General features: G+C 44.7%; 1 protein-coding gene across 24 annotated transcripts in view; it reads right to left on the bottom strand.

Moving 5' to 3' along the window:
* KCNMA1 (potassium calcium-activated channel subfamily M alpha 1) overlaps positions 1-16,364 on the bottom strand; it is an 871,895-nt gene that overhangs the window by 386,179 nt on the left and 469,352 nt on the right. The window lies entirely within an intron of this gene.

A 16,364-nucleotide genomic window follows, 5' to 3' on the forward strand; every position in this document is an offset into this window, starting at 1 on the left:
GCCGCCGGAGCCCGGGAGGGGAAGTGCCCGGCCGGGGGCGCAGGGTCCAGAGGCCTGGGGGCTGCCCGAAGCCGATAGCGCTCGGGCAGCCCGGCTCTTAAACAGAGCCGAAGAGTCAGGGAGGAGCAGAGCCGCCGCGGCCGGAGGCTCTGCTCCTCCCCTGACTCTTCGGCTCTGTTTAAGAGCCGAGCTGCCCCAGTGCTACCGGCTTCGGGCAGCCCCCATGCCTCCGGACCCTGCGCCGCCGGAGCCCGGGAGGGGAAGTGCCCGGCCGGCGGCTGGGGTCCGGAGGCAAGGGGGCAGCCTGAAGCCCATAGCGCTCGGGCAGTTCGGCTCTTAAACAAAGCCGAAGAGTCCGGGGAGGAGCAGAGCAGCCGCGGGAGGGGAAGTGCCCGGCCGGCATTTTCCCGGACATGTTCAGCTTTTTGGCAATTCTCCCCAGACGGGGGTTTGATTGCCGAAAAGCTGGACATGTCCGGGAAAAAACGGACGTATGGTAACCCTACCCTTGTGTCTGGCTGCTGAAACTCAGAAAGCTGCTCCACTTCCACCCTCCATTCATGCAGCAACTGTTTCCCCTTTGCTTCTCAAATATTATGCAGCAGACAGCTAGAACCAGTGGGATATTTTTCGCACTGAGATCCAGTCTGGTGAGTAAATCTACCAGCGCCCTTTTAATCTACCAAAAGTGCATTCAACTATCATTCTGCATCTGCTAAGCCTGTAGTTCAATCTTCCCTTTGTGCTGTTGTGGTGGCTGGTGTATGGCTTCATGAGCCAGGGGAGTAAAGGGGAGGCTGGGTCTCCCAGGATCACTATTGGCATTTCAACATCACCAGTGGTAAACCACTGGTTGGATAAGGAGGTCTCTGCTTGTAGCTTTCTGAACAGTCCTGTGTTCTTAGGGATGTGAGCATCATGCACCTTCCCTGACCAGCCAACTTTGATGTCAGTGAAGCATCCCCAGTGATGCACCAGTGCTTGCATAACCATGGAAAAGTAGCCCTTTCTGTTGATGTACTCTGTGACAAGATGCTCTGGGGACAAAATAGGGATATACATGTCGTATATTGCTCCACCTCAGTTCGGGAACCCCATAGCTGCAACGCGTCCATTTTATCCTGCACATTTCTAAGAGTCACAGTCCTGCATAGCAGGAGGCAATTAATGGCCCTGCACTTATAGACAACAGCCCTCTCAGTGGATTTTCCCACTATAAAATGACTTCTCACTGATCGGCAACAATTTGGTATCGCTAGTTTCCACAGTGCAATTGCCACTCGCTTCTCCACTGACTGTGCAGCTCTCAGTTTGGCATCTCTGCATTGGATGGCTGGGGCAAGCTCAGCACACAGATCCAGGAATGTGGCCTTGCACATCTGAAAGTTCTGTTTGGCATCCCAAACCTGCTAATTTCTCAGGTCCAGAAGAGGCTCTCTATCATTTGCAACTGCTCCACGAAGGCCACCAACAACCCTCAATTGGTTCTCGCTATGTCCCACAGCAAACTCACCACCAAAAAATCATCATGTTCCCCACATTTTTCTTGCATCTCTGCAAATACTGAAGGATTGTGCATCCTGTGCATGCAATGCTGTGATAAATGAAGGGGCGGGGGAGTAGCTCCCTTTTATGGACACACAGCCAGCCAGTTAGCTATAAATCCCTGTTAGTAGCTGTTCTCTACTTGCTTTACCTGTAAAGGGTTAAAAAAGCCCAAAGGTAAAAGGAAGGGAGTGGACACCTGACCAAAAGAGCCTATGGGAGGGCTAGAGCTTTTTAAAATTGGGAAAAAACTTTCCCTTTGTCTGTCTGTCGTTCTCCGGAGAGAGGGGACAGAGCAGAGATAGGGCTGGGACTATGCTGTAAGAGTTTTGACACAGGTATGGAAACCATCAGATTATACCTAGAACTACTCATTTAAACACCAGATATGTAAGTAGATCAGGAAATATTGAGGAAGATGTGATTAGGTCTATCTCTTATTTCTTATTGGCTTGTGGATGCCTCTGTGCTAACCTCAGGTGCTTTTGTTTTGCTTGTAACCTTTAGGCTGGACCTCAAGAAAACCATTCTTGATTCTTTATTATTATATTTGCTCTTTTTAAATCTAGCAATAGCCTAAGTTCCAAATGTATTTTCTTTCTTTTTGTTTTTAATAAAATTTACATTTTTTAAGAACAGGATTGGGGTTTTTTTTATTTCTGTAACAGGTTTGTGCATATGTTGTTTAATTAGCTGGTGGCAACAGCTGATTTCCTTTGTTTTCTTTCTCAGCTCTTTCCCAGAGTGGGGGTGAAAGGGCTTGAGGGTATCCCACAGGAAGGAATTCCCAAGTGCTCCTTCCTGGGTTCGCAAAAGCAGGGGGGCGGGGGGTTGCACTTGGGTGGTGGCAGCATCTATTCATCCAAGGTCAGAGAAAAGCTGGAATCTTGGGAGTTTAATCCCAGCCTGGAGTGGCCAGTATTAATTTTTAGAGTCCTTGCAGACCCCCACCTTCTGCATTTGAAGTCCCAGAGTGGGGAATCAGCCTTGACAAATGTTCATGACAATAATGCAAAGCTGTGCAGGCTCCATGGTTCTGTCAGAGATGGTGGACAGCGACTAGTCCCACATGGGTTCATGGGATATTGAAAATAGGTGTGAAAATTATGGGATAGGATATTATGGGATGGATAAATTTGCATGATGGAAGTTGACCCTTTGATTCCAGTCTTGTGAGACTTGTTTCTGCCCCACCATGCATTGCCAAAACTTCCCAAAAGACAGTGCACTGAATGGTGGCGGGTTGCACACTAGGATACCTACCTAGGGTGCACTGCACTGTGCATTGACATAAGCACTCCTGATGACTATGCCCAGCACCAAGATGCACACAAGCAATATACTAACTGTGGAGGATCTATGCCAGGGCAACTGACATCAGGAAAACTTTGTCATGTAGCCATGGCCTAAGAGACTTGGGCACCTAATTTCCTAAGGCCCCTTTGAGAATCTCAGCCTAAAACTGCTTCATACTCTGTGAATGTACCTACATTTTTGATAGCTATAATAGTCTTGAAATATCTGAATACCGTCTGAATCAAGAACCAGTACAAATTAAACAATCTCACCATATGATGATACTTCTGACGGTACATACCATAAGAAGTGGAACATACCTGGGGGAAGTGTGATATAAAAAGCTTGTTCATTTTTTTTTTTAAGCCTGAAGTGTAATAAAAGTCCCAGATTGTTCCAAATTGCAATTCTTATTACAGCAAACTGTGCTTAAAAAAGAAAAGAGAAGGGCCAAGCCACAAGTCTGGGGGAAGTTTGGATACAGACTTATCTGTACATTAGAGTGAAATTGTTAAGTGAAAAATTTTACTGCCTCTTATACGGAATTCCACTGTATATCTAATTAAATGCAGACAAGTATCTAGTTAAGTAAGCACTAGAAAACTGAAGTGCTTCGAACTGGTCTAGACACATTTTTCAAACATTATAGGATACCTAGGATCTTCTAAGAAGCATCTTCCCCCCACATCCTTTGGGCACGTAGGATCTATCTAGTGGTCTCAATCAAGGATGGTGACAAATGTGAAAGTGAAAGTTTTGTAAAGTTACAAGCAAATGAAACAGTCATAACAACACACACTTGGGAAACCTGCAGCTTCAGATGCCAACCGTCAATGCCCATCCTGCTTTCATGCACACATCTCCCACCCCTTTATGTATGCTGTCATAATCATCTCACAGATCATTGTATAACTAACTACTCTGTATCTATTGCTATGACATACAGTCACCCAGTACACTGTTTCCATAGTAACTACAAGAGAAAAAGCAGAAGGAAACTAAAAAAAGGAAAAGTCACACAAAGCAAACAAAATAAGACAAATAAGCAGCATGAGAAAAATGGTCCAAACTTCCACAGGATGACACCACTGAGCTCTGTGTAATTAGATCAGTGATAAACCTGGTTCACTGTGTGATGGGGTGGTGTATTACAGAGCTTGTACTTGTCATTTTTTGGGAAGACCTGTGACTCACTTTTTTGTACAATCACTTATGAATAATAAGGTAATTGGACTAACAACTGTACAGCCCAGTATAAAATGGCAGGAATGAAGGGTGGTATCCATATGACAAACTGCTGAACCAGGGGATACATGGGCTAGGTGCTCAACTGGTGTCAATCAGCATAGCTTCATTTATGCCAACTGAGGATTTCACCCCATAACTTCATCATGCACCTTTTGTGATTAATGCACATCCCTGTGACAAATTCGCGCACTTCAAATGCCTTGAGCAGCCTCACACAGCTGCCTTAATTTTATTTTTTAATCAACCTGCCAGGGAAAGATTCCTTCCTTCCTTCAATATGGAGTTTCCTGGAATACACCACACCTTCTCAAGGCCCACGATGGCATGATTCAGTGACCTAGAAATACCATGGCTGGAATTCTGTGCTGTGCCTCCAGGAAATACAGCACAGAAAATACAATTCAGAGGGAAGCAGAGTTAAAATGGTTTTCATCCATCTTTATGCCCCCAGGTTTTTGGGCTGCTCTGGGAATCAAGAGATACCAAGCATAACATATGGTTGTGCAAGTCACTTAATGGCTCAGTTTCCATAAAATGGGAGTGTGACAATGCGGTTCTGGCGGAACCCAACTGAGAGTGCCAACTTAGGACAAATTGCTCAAATAGGGCAGTTACAGCCCAAGGCTGGGGTTTTTTCCACCTCTAAGGCAAACCAAACCAGCCAGACTAGGAGGACTTCGGTCTCACCCCACTGGCTAACTGCAAGTTTCACAAGCAATCTCCTTAGACACTCCAGTTTCCCAGTATTCCCACCAGTGCCACTCGTTATGGGGACAAATGGTTATGAAAACCAATACCCCAGTAAAAGAAAAAGGTTCTCCTGATCCCAAAGGACCAAGCCCCAGACCCAGGTCAATATACAAATCAGGTCTTACCCACAAATCACGCTGTTGCCAATCATTTAGAATCTAAAATCTAAAGGTTTATTCATAAAAGGAAAAAGATAGAGATGAGAGTTAGAATTGGTTAAATGGAATCAATTACATACAGTAATGGCAAAGTTCTTGGTTCAGGCTTGCAGCAGCGATGGAATAAACTGCAGGTTCAAATCAAGTCTCTGGAATACATCCCCCGCTGGGATGGGTCCTCAGTCCTTTGTTCAAAGCTTCAGCTTGTAGCAAAGTTCCTCCAGAAGTATGAAGCAGGATTGAAGACAAGATGGAGATGAGGCATCAGCCTTATATAGTCTTTTCCAGGTGTAAGAACACCTCTTTGTTCTTACTGTGGAAAATTACAGCAAAATGGAGTCTGGAGTCACATGGGCCAGTCCCTGCATACTTTGCTGAGTTACAAGGCGTATCTGCCTTCTCTCAATGGGTCCATTGTATAGCTGATGGTCCTTAATGGGCCATCAAGCAGGCTAGGCAGAGCTAACACCCAGCAGCATAGCATAAGTTTGAAATACAGACAGTATAGAGCCAATATTCATAACTTCAACTACAAAAGTGATACACACATATAGACAGCATAATCATAACCAGCAAACCATAACCTTGTCTTAGACACCCCATTTGATCCCCTTTATACAAGATTTGCGTGCCACTACAGGACCTTGGTTGCAACAATGATCTATATGGTCCCAGATTATATCAATAACGTCACAGGGAGTAGTCAGACTGACCCTCAGGATGCAGCCCACAGCAGTCTAGAATCCCCATCGGAGCCCTTGCTACTCAGCACAGCATACAGGGACCGTCACATAAAAGAAAATCTTCCTCCCATTCCCCATGACTTCAAAGTCCAATATATCCCAGCCTGCAGGGCTACAAATGAGAGATTTACACACTGGCAAAAAACAAAGATTCCCAGTTTCCCTATAGGATCCTGCATCTGCTTCTATCTCCAACAGGATCTGAGATGTCTGACTTTAGATCATAGAATCATAGGACTGGAAGGGACCTCGAGAGGTCATCTAGTCTAGTCCCCTGCACTCATGGCAGGACTAAGTATTATCTAGACCATCCCTGACAGGTGTTTGCCTAACCTGCTCTTAAAAATCTCCAGTGATGGAGATTCCACAACCTCCCTAGGCAATTTATGCCAGTACTTAACCACCCTGACTGTTAGGAAGTTTTTCCTACTGTCCAACCTAAACTTCCCTTGCTGCAATTTAAGCCCATTGCTTCTTGTCCTATCCTCAGAGGTTAAGAACAATTATTCTCCCTCTTCCTTGTAACAACCTTTTATGTACTTGAAAACTGTTATGTCCCCTCTCAGTCTTCTCTTTTCCAGACTAAACAACCCCCCCCAATCTTCCCTCACAGGCCATGTTTTCTAGACCTTTAATCATTTTTGTTGCTCTTCTCTGGATTTTCTCCAATTTCTCCACATCTTTCCTGAAATGTGGTGCCCAGGCCTGGACACAATACACCAGTTGAGGCCTAATCAGCGTGGAGTAGAGCGGAAGAATTACTTCTCATGTCTTGCTCACAACACTCCTGCTAATACATCCCAGAATGATGTTCGCTTTTTTTGCAACAGTATTACAGTGTTGACTCATTTAGCTTATGGTCCACTATGACCTCAAGATCCCTTTCCACATTACTCCTTCTTAGGCAGTCATTTCCCATTTTGTACATGTGCAACTAATTGTTTCTTCCTAAGTGAAGTACTTCATCCTATTTACTTCAGACCATTTCTCCAGTTTGTCCAGCTCATTTTGAATTTTAATCCTATCCTCCAAAGCACTTGCAACCCCTCCCAGCTTGGTATTCTGACAAAGTGCCATCATTGGGCTCTGTTCAACCCTGGGTTACATCCAACAGAGCTTGTAGTGGCGCAAGGAGCACACAATGCCAGCTCTTCCAGGAAACCCGGTTCTAGCCAGTGTGTAGCCACAATGGAGTCAGTACTGGCCAACCAGGGGTGCTCATCATTCAGTGAACTCCTGTCAGCCAATGTCAGTGGGGCTCTTCTGCTACGAGTTAAAATGCACTCTCCCAGCAGACCTCTGAGGAAAGGCAGATGTGTAAACATCATCCGTTCCCCCTTGGAGTTGCAGTTGCCCCTGCCAGGGCCAGAGGGCCGAAATTTGCACCTGAGACAGGGGAGTGAATCAAGCCAATTTTCTGTATAAGTATTTGGGGCGATTGTCTCACTCAGTCTCAGTGACAGTTTATTGCTTGGTTCACTTGCTGAGACTTCCAAGAAGAACAAACTATCTTATCTTACCATAACTATATATTATATCTCTGTTATAGCTCCCCATTATTTATAATCTGTGCAGTCTCTTATACATCACATACACAGATAGTATTTTGCAATAGATTTATAAATACACACACACACACACACAGCCCTGTACAAGGCATACTTGGGTTTGTTTGTTTAAACCTATTTGCTACTCCTGACTTTCTAAAACACAGCAAATGTTTAATAGATGCATTGTCTTCCAGGTTGAAACCACAGGGAAATAAAGTTCCACATCTCTGCAACGGAAGATCCAATGCAGTAGAGTTGCCCTTGACTTTGTTTAACAGATGTTTCTCAGGCTTTGCAAGAAGACAGTTTAATTTGCCTCTGTTTAATGTGACCTGGGTAACTTCAATTAGCAAACTGATTACTTCCTTAATTTCCCACTAAGAATTCTTTTATTATCACAGATAGTGTCCCAAGAGAATAGCTGTAAATAACTCTAATTTTCATATGCGTAGATTGACAAGCTATTCTGTTCTGATATTAGCATTCTTCAGCAGTCTGTTAGAAGAGTTTTCAATAATATTATTGTTTATATTAACAAGTATATCTGTAAATAAGGCAAGAAAAGCTTCTATAGCAATACTACATGTAAATACGATTGGGAGTTAATTATGGTTGATGGACATGTTTGAGATACATAAATTCCTGAAGAGATTCTGTGTCTCACTTACTCTAATCACTGAGGTACTTCAGCCATACAAATCGTAAATCTGCACAGAAAGTCACTCTGCTGTAGTTCGCTTGTTACTGAGTTTTGGTTTTGATTGAGTGAATTCAATGCTAGGTGAAGCATGCCAGAAATTGACAAGCACTGGAAGTTTAAGTCTACTGTTAATCTACAGCATAAGAATAGTAGGAATAATAAAGGGACTTTTCCATGTTTTCTAGAACAGAGGCCAAGATGTTTTGGATAATCAAGGTTAAAGTGTAATGAGAATAATCTTAAAGAACCAGTTGAGGGGCAAAAAAAATTCTGGAAGTTATGCCTTGATTCTTCCTTTTATGGAGGGGATCAAAAATGCAGCCATATTATTTGTGTATATGGGGTATAGGCATCACGTGTAGACAGAGGCGACTCTATGTGTTTTGCCACCCCAAGCATGGCAGGCAGGCAGGCGGCTTCTGGTGGCACGTCTGCGGGTGGTCCGTTGGTAACGCGGATTCAGCGGCATGCCTGCAGGAGGTCCGCCGGTGCCTGCATGCCTGCAGGAGGTCCGCCATCGGTGTCCCCGTCACCGAATTGCCGCCGAAGCTGCGGGACTGGCGGACCTCCCGCAGGCATGTCGCCGAAAGCTGTCTGCCTGCCACCCCCGCAGCTTGCCGCCCTAGGCACGCACTTGCTGCGCTGGTCCTGGAGCCGCCCCTGCATGTCGACAATGCGGAGTCTTGCAAAGCACAGCAAGTCTGCCACACTTCACATGAGCTGTGCAGGCTCCTGCATTACAGCAGTGTTATCTGAACTGTAGTTACTTCTTGGCAGGAGGCAGACAGTCTTTTGGCAGGACCTGAAGGAACCTCAAAATAATCCCCCTTGGATGCCGGTCATTCCTCTGGAGGGCAGTAGCAGACTTATTGTAACTGACCATGTAGAGTCAAGGATATTAGCCAGGCAGAGTGTTTGCATACAACATCTTAAACGTCCTTATATATTTTTAATTGCAATTGGCACCCAACTCCCTTGGGCCCTTTGGGAAGCCCCCCCTTCTGTTCCTTGCTCCATTAGTCACTGGAAGGATTTGTACTCTTGTCTCACTGATTTGGATCTAGATATACCATGCAATATTGTTTGCTTTGCTTGTGTTCCCATTTCTAAATTTGATAATTTAAAATATAATTATTTCTATACATACACTGATATATGTTCATAATTACAATGACATTTTGTGCACATCTACCATACTGCACCTTGCCTCAAAGGGTATCAAAGTACAATAATGCATTGACCCTCCCAACATCTCTAAGGTAAAGGAAACCGAGGCACAGAAGTTATGCATTTTATTCAACCATAAGGTCACACAGCAAGGTGGCAGCAGGATTGAGAATATAACGTAAATGTCCTGAAACCCTGTCCCAAGGTCTGATCCTTTGCTAATATCTTCATTTTACCGATGGGAAAAATTAGAGAGACAAAAGAGCAAGTGTTCCAGAACTGTTGAGCACCTGCATCTCCAAATAAAAAATAAATAGGAGCTCCAGGTACTCCGCTCCTGTCAAAATCAGGCTGTAAGTGACTTGCCCAATACTGCATAAAAACTTTGTTACAGAGCCAGAAATACTACCCAGATGCCCCATCTTGTGCATATATAAAATCACAATAACCAGTTTTACTGTATTGAGCTGCTCTGAAACACTGTTCAACAGCAGTACAGAAACAGGGCCACAAAAGACACAACTGAGAGAACCTCACTAATCATGTAAAATCCAGCTTGGCTTTAAACTTTTGTTTCAAACTCATAACTTAGCCCAGGTTTTTGCAGAAAAATTCCCAAAAGTGTATGAACCTTTCTAGTAAAGCTGCTTCTAATTTCAAGTGAAGATTTTTTTTTCTATTTCATGTTGAGACCATGCATGACTCAAAGTGCCACATGGTTTCAAAGTGAAAACAGTGAGTTTGAATCTATACACAAAGTGAAACTCAGGGGTGAGAAAGAACCCTGCAAATACAAACCAAAGCAAAGATTTGTATGAACAGAAACACAGAATTTCACACTAACAACGAGCAGTTGCTCACTGTACTTTTAGCCATAAATATGGAAATCCAGACTTAAAATTAGAATGTGGAAGTTGTGGAGATCTGTATTATTTATAAGGGAAAGCAATTGTCAGTGCTGCTTTTTGTGTGGTTGTTCCTCTTCATCCATCCCCTTTAATCCCATAGTTCCATTTAACTCATAAAAGTTTTATTGCACTGCACTTGTTTTCCATCACACTAACAACCAGGGATAACCATAGGGCAGGTGTAAGTATGAATAGCCTCCCTAGAGCCACCTTGCCAGCATTGGTCCATGTAGCATGGGAGGTGTCAAAGCTCTTCAGCTTCACTTAGTATTGTCCCTGTTCTTATTTAACTCATTGAGCACACAAGTGATTTCCCAATCTGATCAGCAGTGCTACAAATGGCAACCTTTAGTGTCCAATTCACCGCTCACTTATTCTGGTTTTACACTGAGCGAGTCCCTTGACTTCAGTGAACTTACTCTGGATTTACACTGGTGTGAGAAGAGAATCAAGCCCAGGGTCTCTTAAGATCCCTGCTTGCTCTGAAATGCCACTAATCCTTAGCATGCTTAGCCATTGCCCTTGCTATCCTGTGCCAATTAAGTGGTCACACACTTCTGGCTCCAAGACAGATGATGAAAAGAAGAGCCCACGAAGGAGGAGGAAGACCTGCATTCTCTGCCTTTCCCTGTGCAGATGTTCCCCAATTCACTGATTCAAGAAATTGAGGGACTATAACAAGCCAGAAAGTAAAAAAGCTGAGCACAACTCCTTTTCTGAACTACTGTTAACTGAAAAGAAAAAAAAAAAAAGCCAAATTCATCCCTGGTTTATGTTCATCCATTGATTTTAATGGAGTTATACCATGAATGAATCTACCCAGAAATACTAAAAACTTGGCTGATGATAAATGCAATACTGGAAAATAAAGATCATATTAATTAGCAGTTACTGTCAGAAAGGCATCTACATAAAAAATGGTGGCTCTTAAGATGTCTGCTACAGGCGCGTCCTTGCTGAGTCTCCTTTAATTTATGGACTTCAACACCTCAACACATCTTCTGACTGCTAAACTGAGCAGTTCTAATATGGAACCCCACAGCATCAACTTTACCTCAAGTTTTCAGATTATAACTGCACTTTAATATGAGTTATATCGAGAACTACCTATTCCCACTGGTACATCTCTGTAGTTTCAAGGAAATTCCAAGGGGGGAATCAACTATATAATGCCATCTCTTTAGCTCCATTTTGGGGGGTATTATTTTACTTTTTCTTATTATTCTGCTTTGTCTGTTGGGTAGAGCTGTCAATGACTCCTGGGTTATACTTTCCACCACTGTCACTGATTTGTTATACAACCTTGGGCAAGACCATTTTCTCCTTTTCCCTTACCTCTCATTTTCTCAGTGCTCTCCTCCACTGCTATTATACAGCACTGAAAGGGCCTGAATATCTAAGGATTGCTATCCCTTATTGTTCTTCAGCCTGACAGAAGCAGGAATTACCAGGCATTTCCTTAGAATGCATCATCTCACAAGATTTCCAGCCCACTTTTATAATACATTGTGTCAGGGATCAGTGCCCGCAACAGAGCCAATCTGGAAGCAGGACTTGCAGCAGAGCCAGCCAGTCTCTAGGCAACCTAATGAGTACAGCTGGCCTGCAGTAAGCTGCCTGATTGGCTATAGCCCCTGATTGGTTGGAAGAGTCAGCAAACCGGCTCTTAAGCCCAACAACAGCAGTAATTCAGGGGCTGACCAAAGCATTCACCCACAGCTGCAATAGTTCCTTTGCAGGCTTGTTCCCGTCCTGCTCAGCCACACTCCAAGTAACTGAACCCGCACCCTCAGCTCCGATTCCTGACTTCTGCTCTGACCCTTGGCTCCAGCATCTGGCCTCTGACTCCAACTTAGACCCGGGGCTCAGATTTCTGTCTACTGATGCCTACTCTAACCACTGGACATGTTCACATGAACACTGGGAGTGTTCACATCCCAGTCACTGACAGTTTGAGCAGCTCCAATACAAACAGTAAGAGAACTAAAGCTGACAGTTAGCACAGATTCTAGAAAAGCCAATATCTTTCTGACAGAGGTATTAGGAGCCCTACAGATCTTGTAGCCCCAGTTTGCTGCCTTACAGCTGCAGAATGTGGTCCTACAAGCTCACACTGTGCCGCCTTGAATTCTGACCTCTAGGAACCCAAGCTCACCTTACCTGACAAGTTCCATGGTGATCACAACAAATTTCATGGGTTCCTATATCAGTGTCATCTCCTATATCTGTTACACCAGCAATTGTACCTCACTGATCAAACCTGAGTGGGATTATTGGCTTGTTTACTGGCAAAGCCCTGGATTGGGTGTCTCTGCTCCTGGAGAAAAAAATCAAGTCCCCTTCTGGGATAATTTTGAGGGTTTAGTTTGAGCTACAGTGGTGATCTTTGATGACCCAAGTCATGAGTGTACAGCCAAAGCCATGCTTCAGGCATTGCAGCAGGACACTGGCCAGTTGGTAAATACTGGAGTTCCGATGCTTGGTAGAAGACATTGAGTGGAATAAGGCCACCCAGCGTTACCACAGGTGGAATCCCTGTCTGGACTGGATGCCCTAGTTCACCGGTGCATCAGGATAGACTGATGCCTGACTACACCCCCCCCAAGAAAGAAGATGGTCCTCCTGGCTTCCACCAGCTCTTCTGTCTTTGCCGCCCCCCCCCCCATCACCAGTCCCTTCTCCATCGCCTGAACCCATGCAAGTCAATCCTGTCCAGCCCCATCTCTTTGACGCAAAGAAGAATTAATACCAGGCACTGGGTCTATACTATGTGGAGCCAGGACACTTTGCATGAAGCTGTCTTGCCATGGTCCAATCTGCACCTGAATCGGGAACGCCTCAGCCTCTGGGTTGGCACTCTTCCCCTCTCCCTAGCAGCCCACACCACTTGTCTGCTGGTATCCAAGTGATGGCCAAGCACCATCCAACACATCTCCAACTTCCTCTCCAGTTCCAGCACTTTGCAATGCAATCAAGAGGCACTGTGAATTACCTCAGGCAATTTTGTGGACATGGAGTTCAACTGAGCATGCAATATCCCCACCCAGTGCAAGGACTCCTGCAGGTCAGTGGAGTCCCTAGAGTCACTCCTTCAATCAGGACCAGTCACCCTCCAATCAGTCCCCTAAAGGTAATTACCCTTCGAGGCTACCAAGAAGTTCTCCAGTTTGAACTAATTCATGCACCACATTCATCAATTATCCTTGGCATCCCCTGCACATCTGATCACTTATCACCTGCACATCTGCTGGCAATCAGGCAAAGTGTACTTTGACTGCTCGTCTTGACAACAGTCCTGTTTCCTGAGAGCCAGCCTGGAACTAGCCACCCTTTGCAGCATACTACGTCTTCCAAAGAATTCAGAGATGTGAAAGGAAGATCCAAAGGCAACCCCAGAAATCCCCACAACCTCCCCACTGGCTCCAGGCTTTCCTGTTAAATATCAACACTATGCTAACATGTTCAATTTTCATCCCAGAAAATACGTTCCTTTCGGGCACCTCCAGTCCAAACCCAAATTACAGGCATTCTGGACTAACTCAGGAAAACCTGTAGAAAGAGTTCATTCACCCCTCAATGTCCCCAGTGGGGACCCCAATCTTCTTTGTGGAGATGGCTCCCTATGGCCTCGTGTGGATTACTGAGAGGTGTGCAAATGCCTTGGCAACCTTCCAGCATTTTATAAATTACATCTTTAGGGACACACTGGACCAATTTGTCCTCATTTACTTAGACAAGATCTTAATTTTTCGAAAGTCAGGACGTCCACAATCATCATGTGCATGCTGTCTTGGCGACACTCCACCAAAACCACTTCTAAATGATTCTTCAGAAATGCAAGTTTGATAAGGACTTGGGATACATCATGCTGTCTGAGAGATTCACCATGGACTCATAGGTGGCAACAATATCCAGGATTTAAGAATTTCTACAGGCAATTTATTAAAGGATTTTTTAGCTTGGTTGCATCCACAGCAGCACATCTCCAAAAAAGGGGCCCAGTTTGCTAGGTCCATGGAGGCTCAGTTGCCTTTGAGCAAATGAAAAGGGGAATTAACCTCAGCATCCATCACAATTCACTCACATTCCATTTAACTATTTACAAATAAGGTCAATGATAAACTTTGCCATATGTGCAGTATTATCTCAACATGCAAGACCCCACAATTTACTCTGCCCCTATGCTCTTTAATCTCTGAACTAACTGACGGGGAAAAAAATATTTGGAACAAAGATCTACTGCTTATCAAGGCCGCTTTTGAGAAGTGGCTCCACCTCCTAAAAGAAGCCTGATTTGTAGTCCAATTCCTGATGGACCACAAGAATCTGGAGAACCTATAGACTGTTAGACACCTTAACCAATACCAGATCCGCTGGTCCCTCTTATTCACTCACTTTGACTTTGTTATGACCTATCACCCACGGATGAGAAATAGGAAGCCAGATGCCCTATCCCGCAAAGATTAATATCTCTAACCTGATGATGAACCCTCTGCCATCATGCTGAAGGCATCCAACTTTGTCAACAGGATGACTGACAGCAATCTGACATCCTCCATCTGCTCTCTGATGACCAGTTCATAACACGGATCTTCCAGGCCCTGAACGATGTGGGTAGCCAAGCCGAAGTTTCAGCTACAGAAAAGCCTCCTTTATCGAAATGTTATAAAGGGGAAACCTAGGCTTCAGATATTGAAACTATGCCACAATTTGCCACTTATGAGCCATTTTAGCCAATTCAAGACCTGGAATCTGCTCTCAAGGTGCTTCTGGCAGACAGGCCTACAAACTTACCTGAAGGATTATATAAGATCCTGTGGCCTCTGCGTCCATAACAAGAACCCATGAACAAAACCCTTAAGTCTCCTCCAGTCTCAACCTACACCTCCACAGTCTTGGGCTACTGTATCAATGGACTTCATTGTAAAACTGCCACATTTCTAGGGACACTCAGTAATCTTGACAGGTTTCAGAGTGGTAGCCATGTTAGTCTGTATCAGCAAAAAGAACGAGGAGTACTTGTGGCACCTTCGAGATTAACAAATTTATTTGGGCATAAGCTTTTGTGGGCTAAAACCAATGAAGTGGGTTTTAGCCCATGAAAGCTTATGCCCAAATAAATCCGTTAGTCTCTAAGGTGCCACAAGTACTCCTCATTCTTTTTTCAGTAATCTTGTTTTTTGTTAACCTCTAACAAAGATGGCGCACTTCATCCCATGCCATACTGTTCCTATAGCATGAAAGACAGTCTCCGCAGGTTACCAACAAGCATTGTATGAGACCTGCGACCCCAGTTCATCTTCTGATTCTGGAAGGAATTTCTCAGCCTCCCTAGCATTGAGCTCCTCACCTCACTGCCTATTCCCTGCTGACTAATGGCCAAACAGACTGTCAATCAAATCTTGGAGCAGCGTTTTCACTGCTTTTTGAGTTACCACCAGGATGACTGACTTCCCCTACTGTGCTACGCTGAATTTGCATACAACAATGCAACCCACACCTTGACCCAACATAGCGAATTCTTTGCAAACTATGGCATTCACCCCTACTCCACCCAGACTTACCTGTGAGTTCCCCAGTACTTACCACCACAGATTTAGCCTCCCACCTACACCAGGTGCACTGAGAGCTCAAGGAACACTTGCAGTCTACCAAAGAAGCCTATGAACACCATGTGGAGCAAGACTGTCAAGCTGTTCCCACTCTAGCTGTAAGGAACAAGGTGTGGTTCTCTGCCCAGAACCATAAATTGAGCTGCCCATCATCCAAACTAGACTACCAGTTCCTCAGTCCCTTCAGGATTATAGAACAGGTAAACCTAGTGTCTTTCAGATTACAACTAACAGAGGCCTTGAGGACCCACTCCATCTTTCACATCTTAATTTTACCCAAACTGCTCCAACCCACCACCCATAACAGTCTGCATACAAAATGAGTATTTGATCCACTTAACCCTCTAGTCTTGGTGAGTTAGGGGATGGCTCCTATACCTGGTGGCAGGGCCTTCAGCTGACCCAGTCTGGAAGCAGGGCCAGTCTCTAGGCAACCTAACAAGCTCAGCTAGCCTATAATAGGCTGCCTGATCGGTTGGAAGAGTAAACAGACTGGCTCGTAAGCCTAACACCAGCCACTGTTCAGCAGTTGCTCAAAGCATTTGTCCGTGGATGTAATGGATCTTGTGCATGCTTGTTTCCAGTCCTGCTCTTGCCTTGGACCAGTGCTGTACCAGCCTTGCCTCACTCCAGGTAACTCTTCATCTCCAGTTCCTGACTTCTGCTCTAGCCATTTGGCTCTGGTGC

Source organism: Trachemys scripta, chromosome 7, assembly GCF_013100865.1.
Source record: "Trachemys scripta elegans isolate TJP31775 chromosome 7, CAS_Tse_1.0, whole genome shotgun sequence".
Classification (NCBI taxonomy): Eukaryota; Metazoa; Chordata; order Testudines; family Emydidae; genus Trachemys; species Trachemys scripta.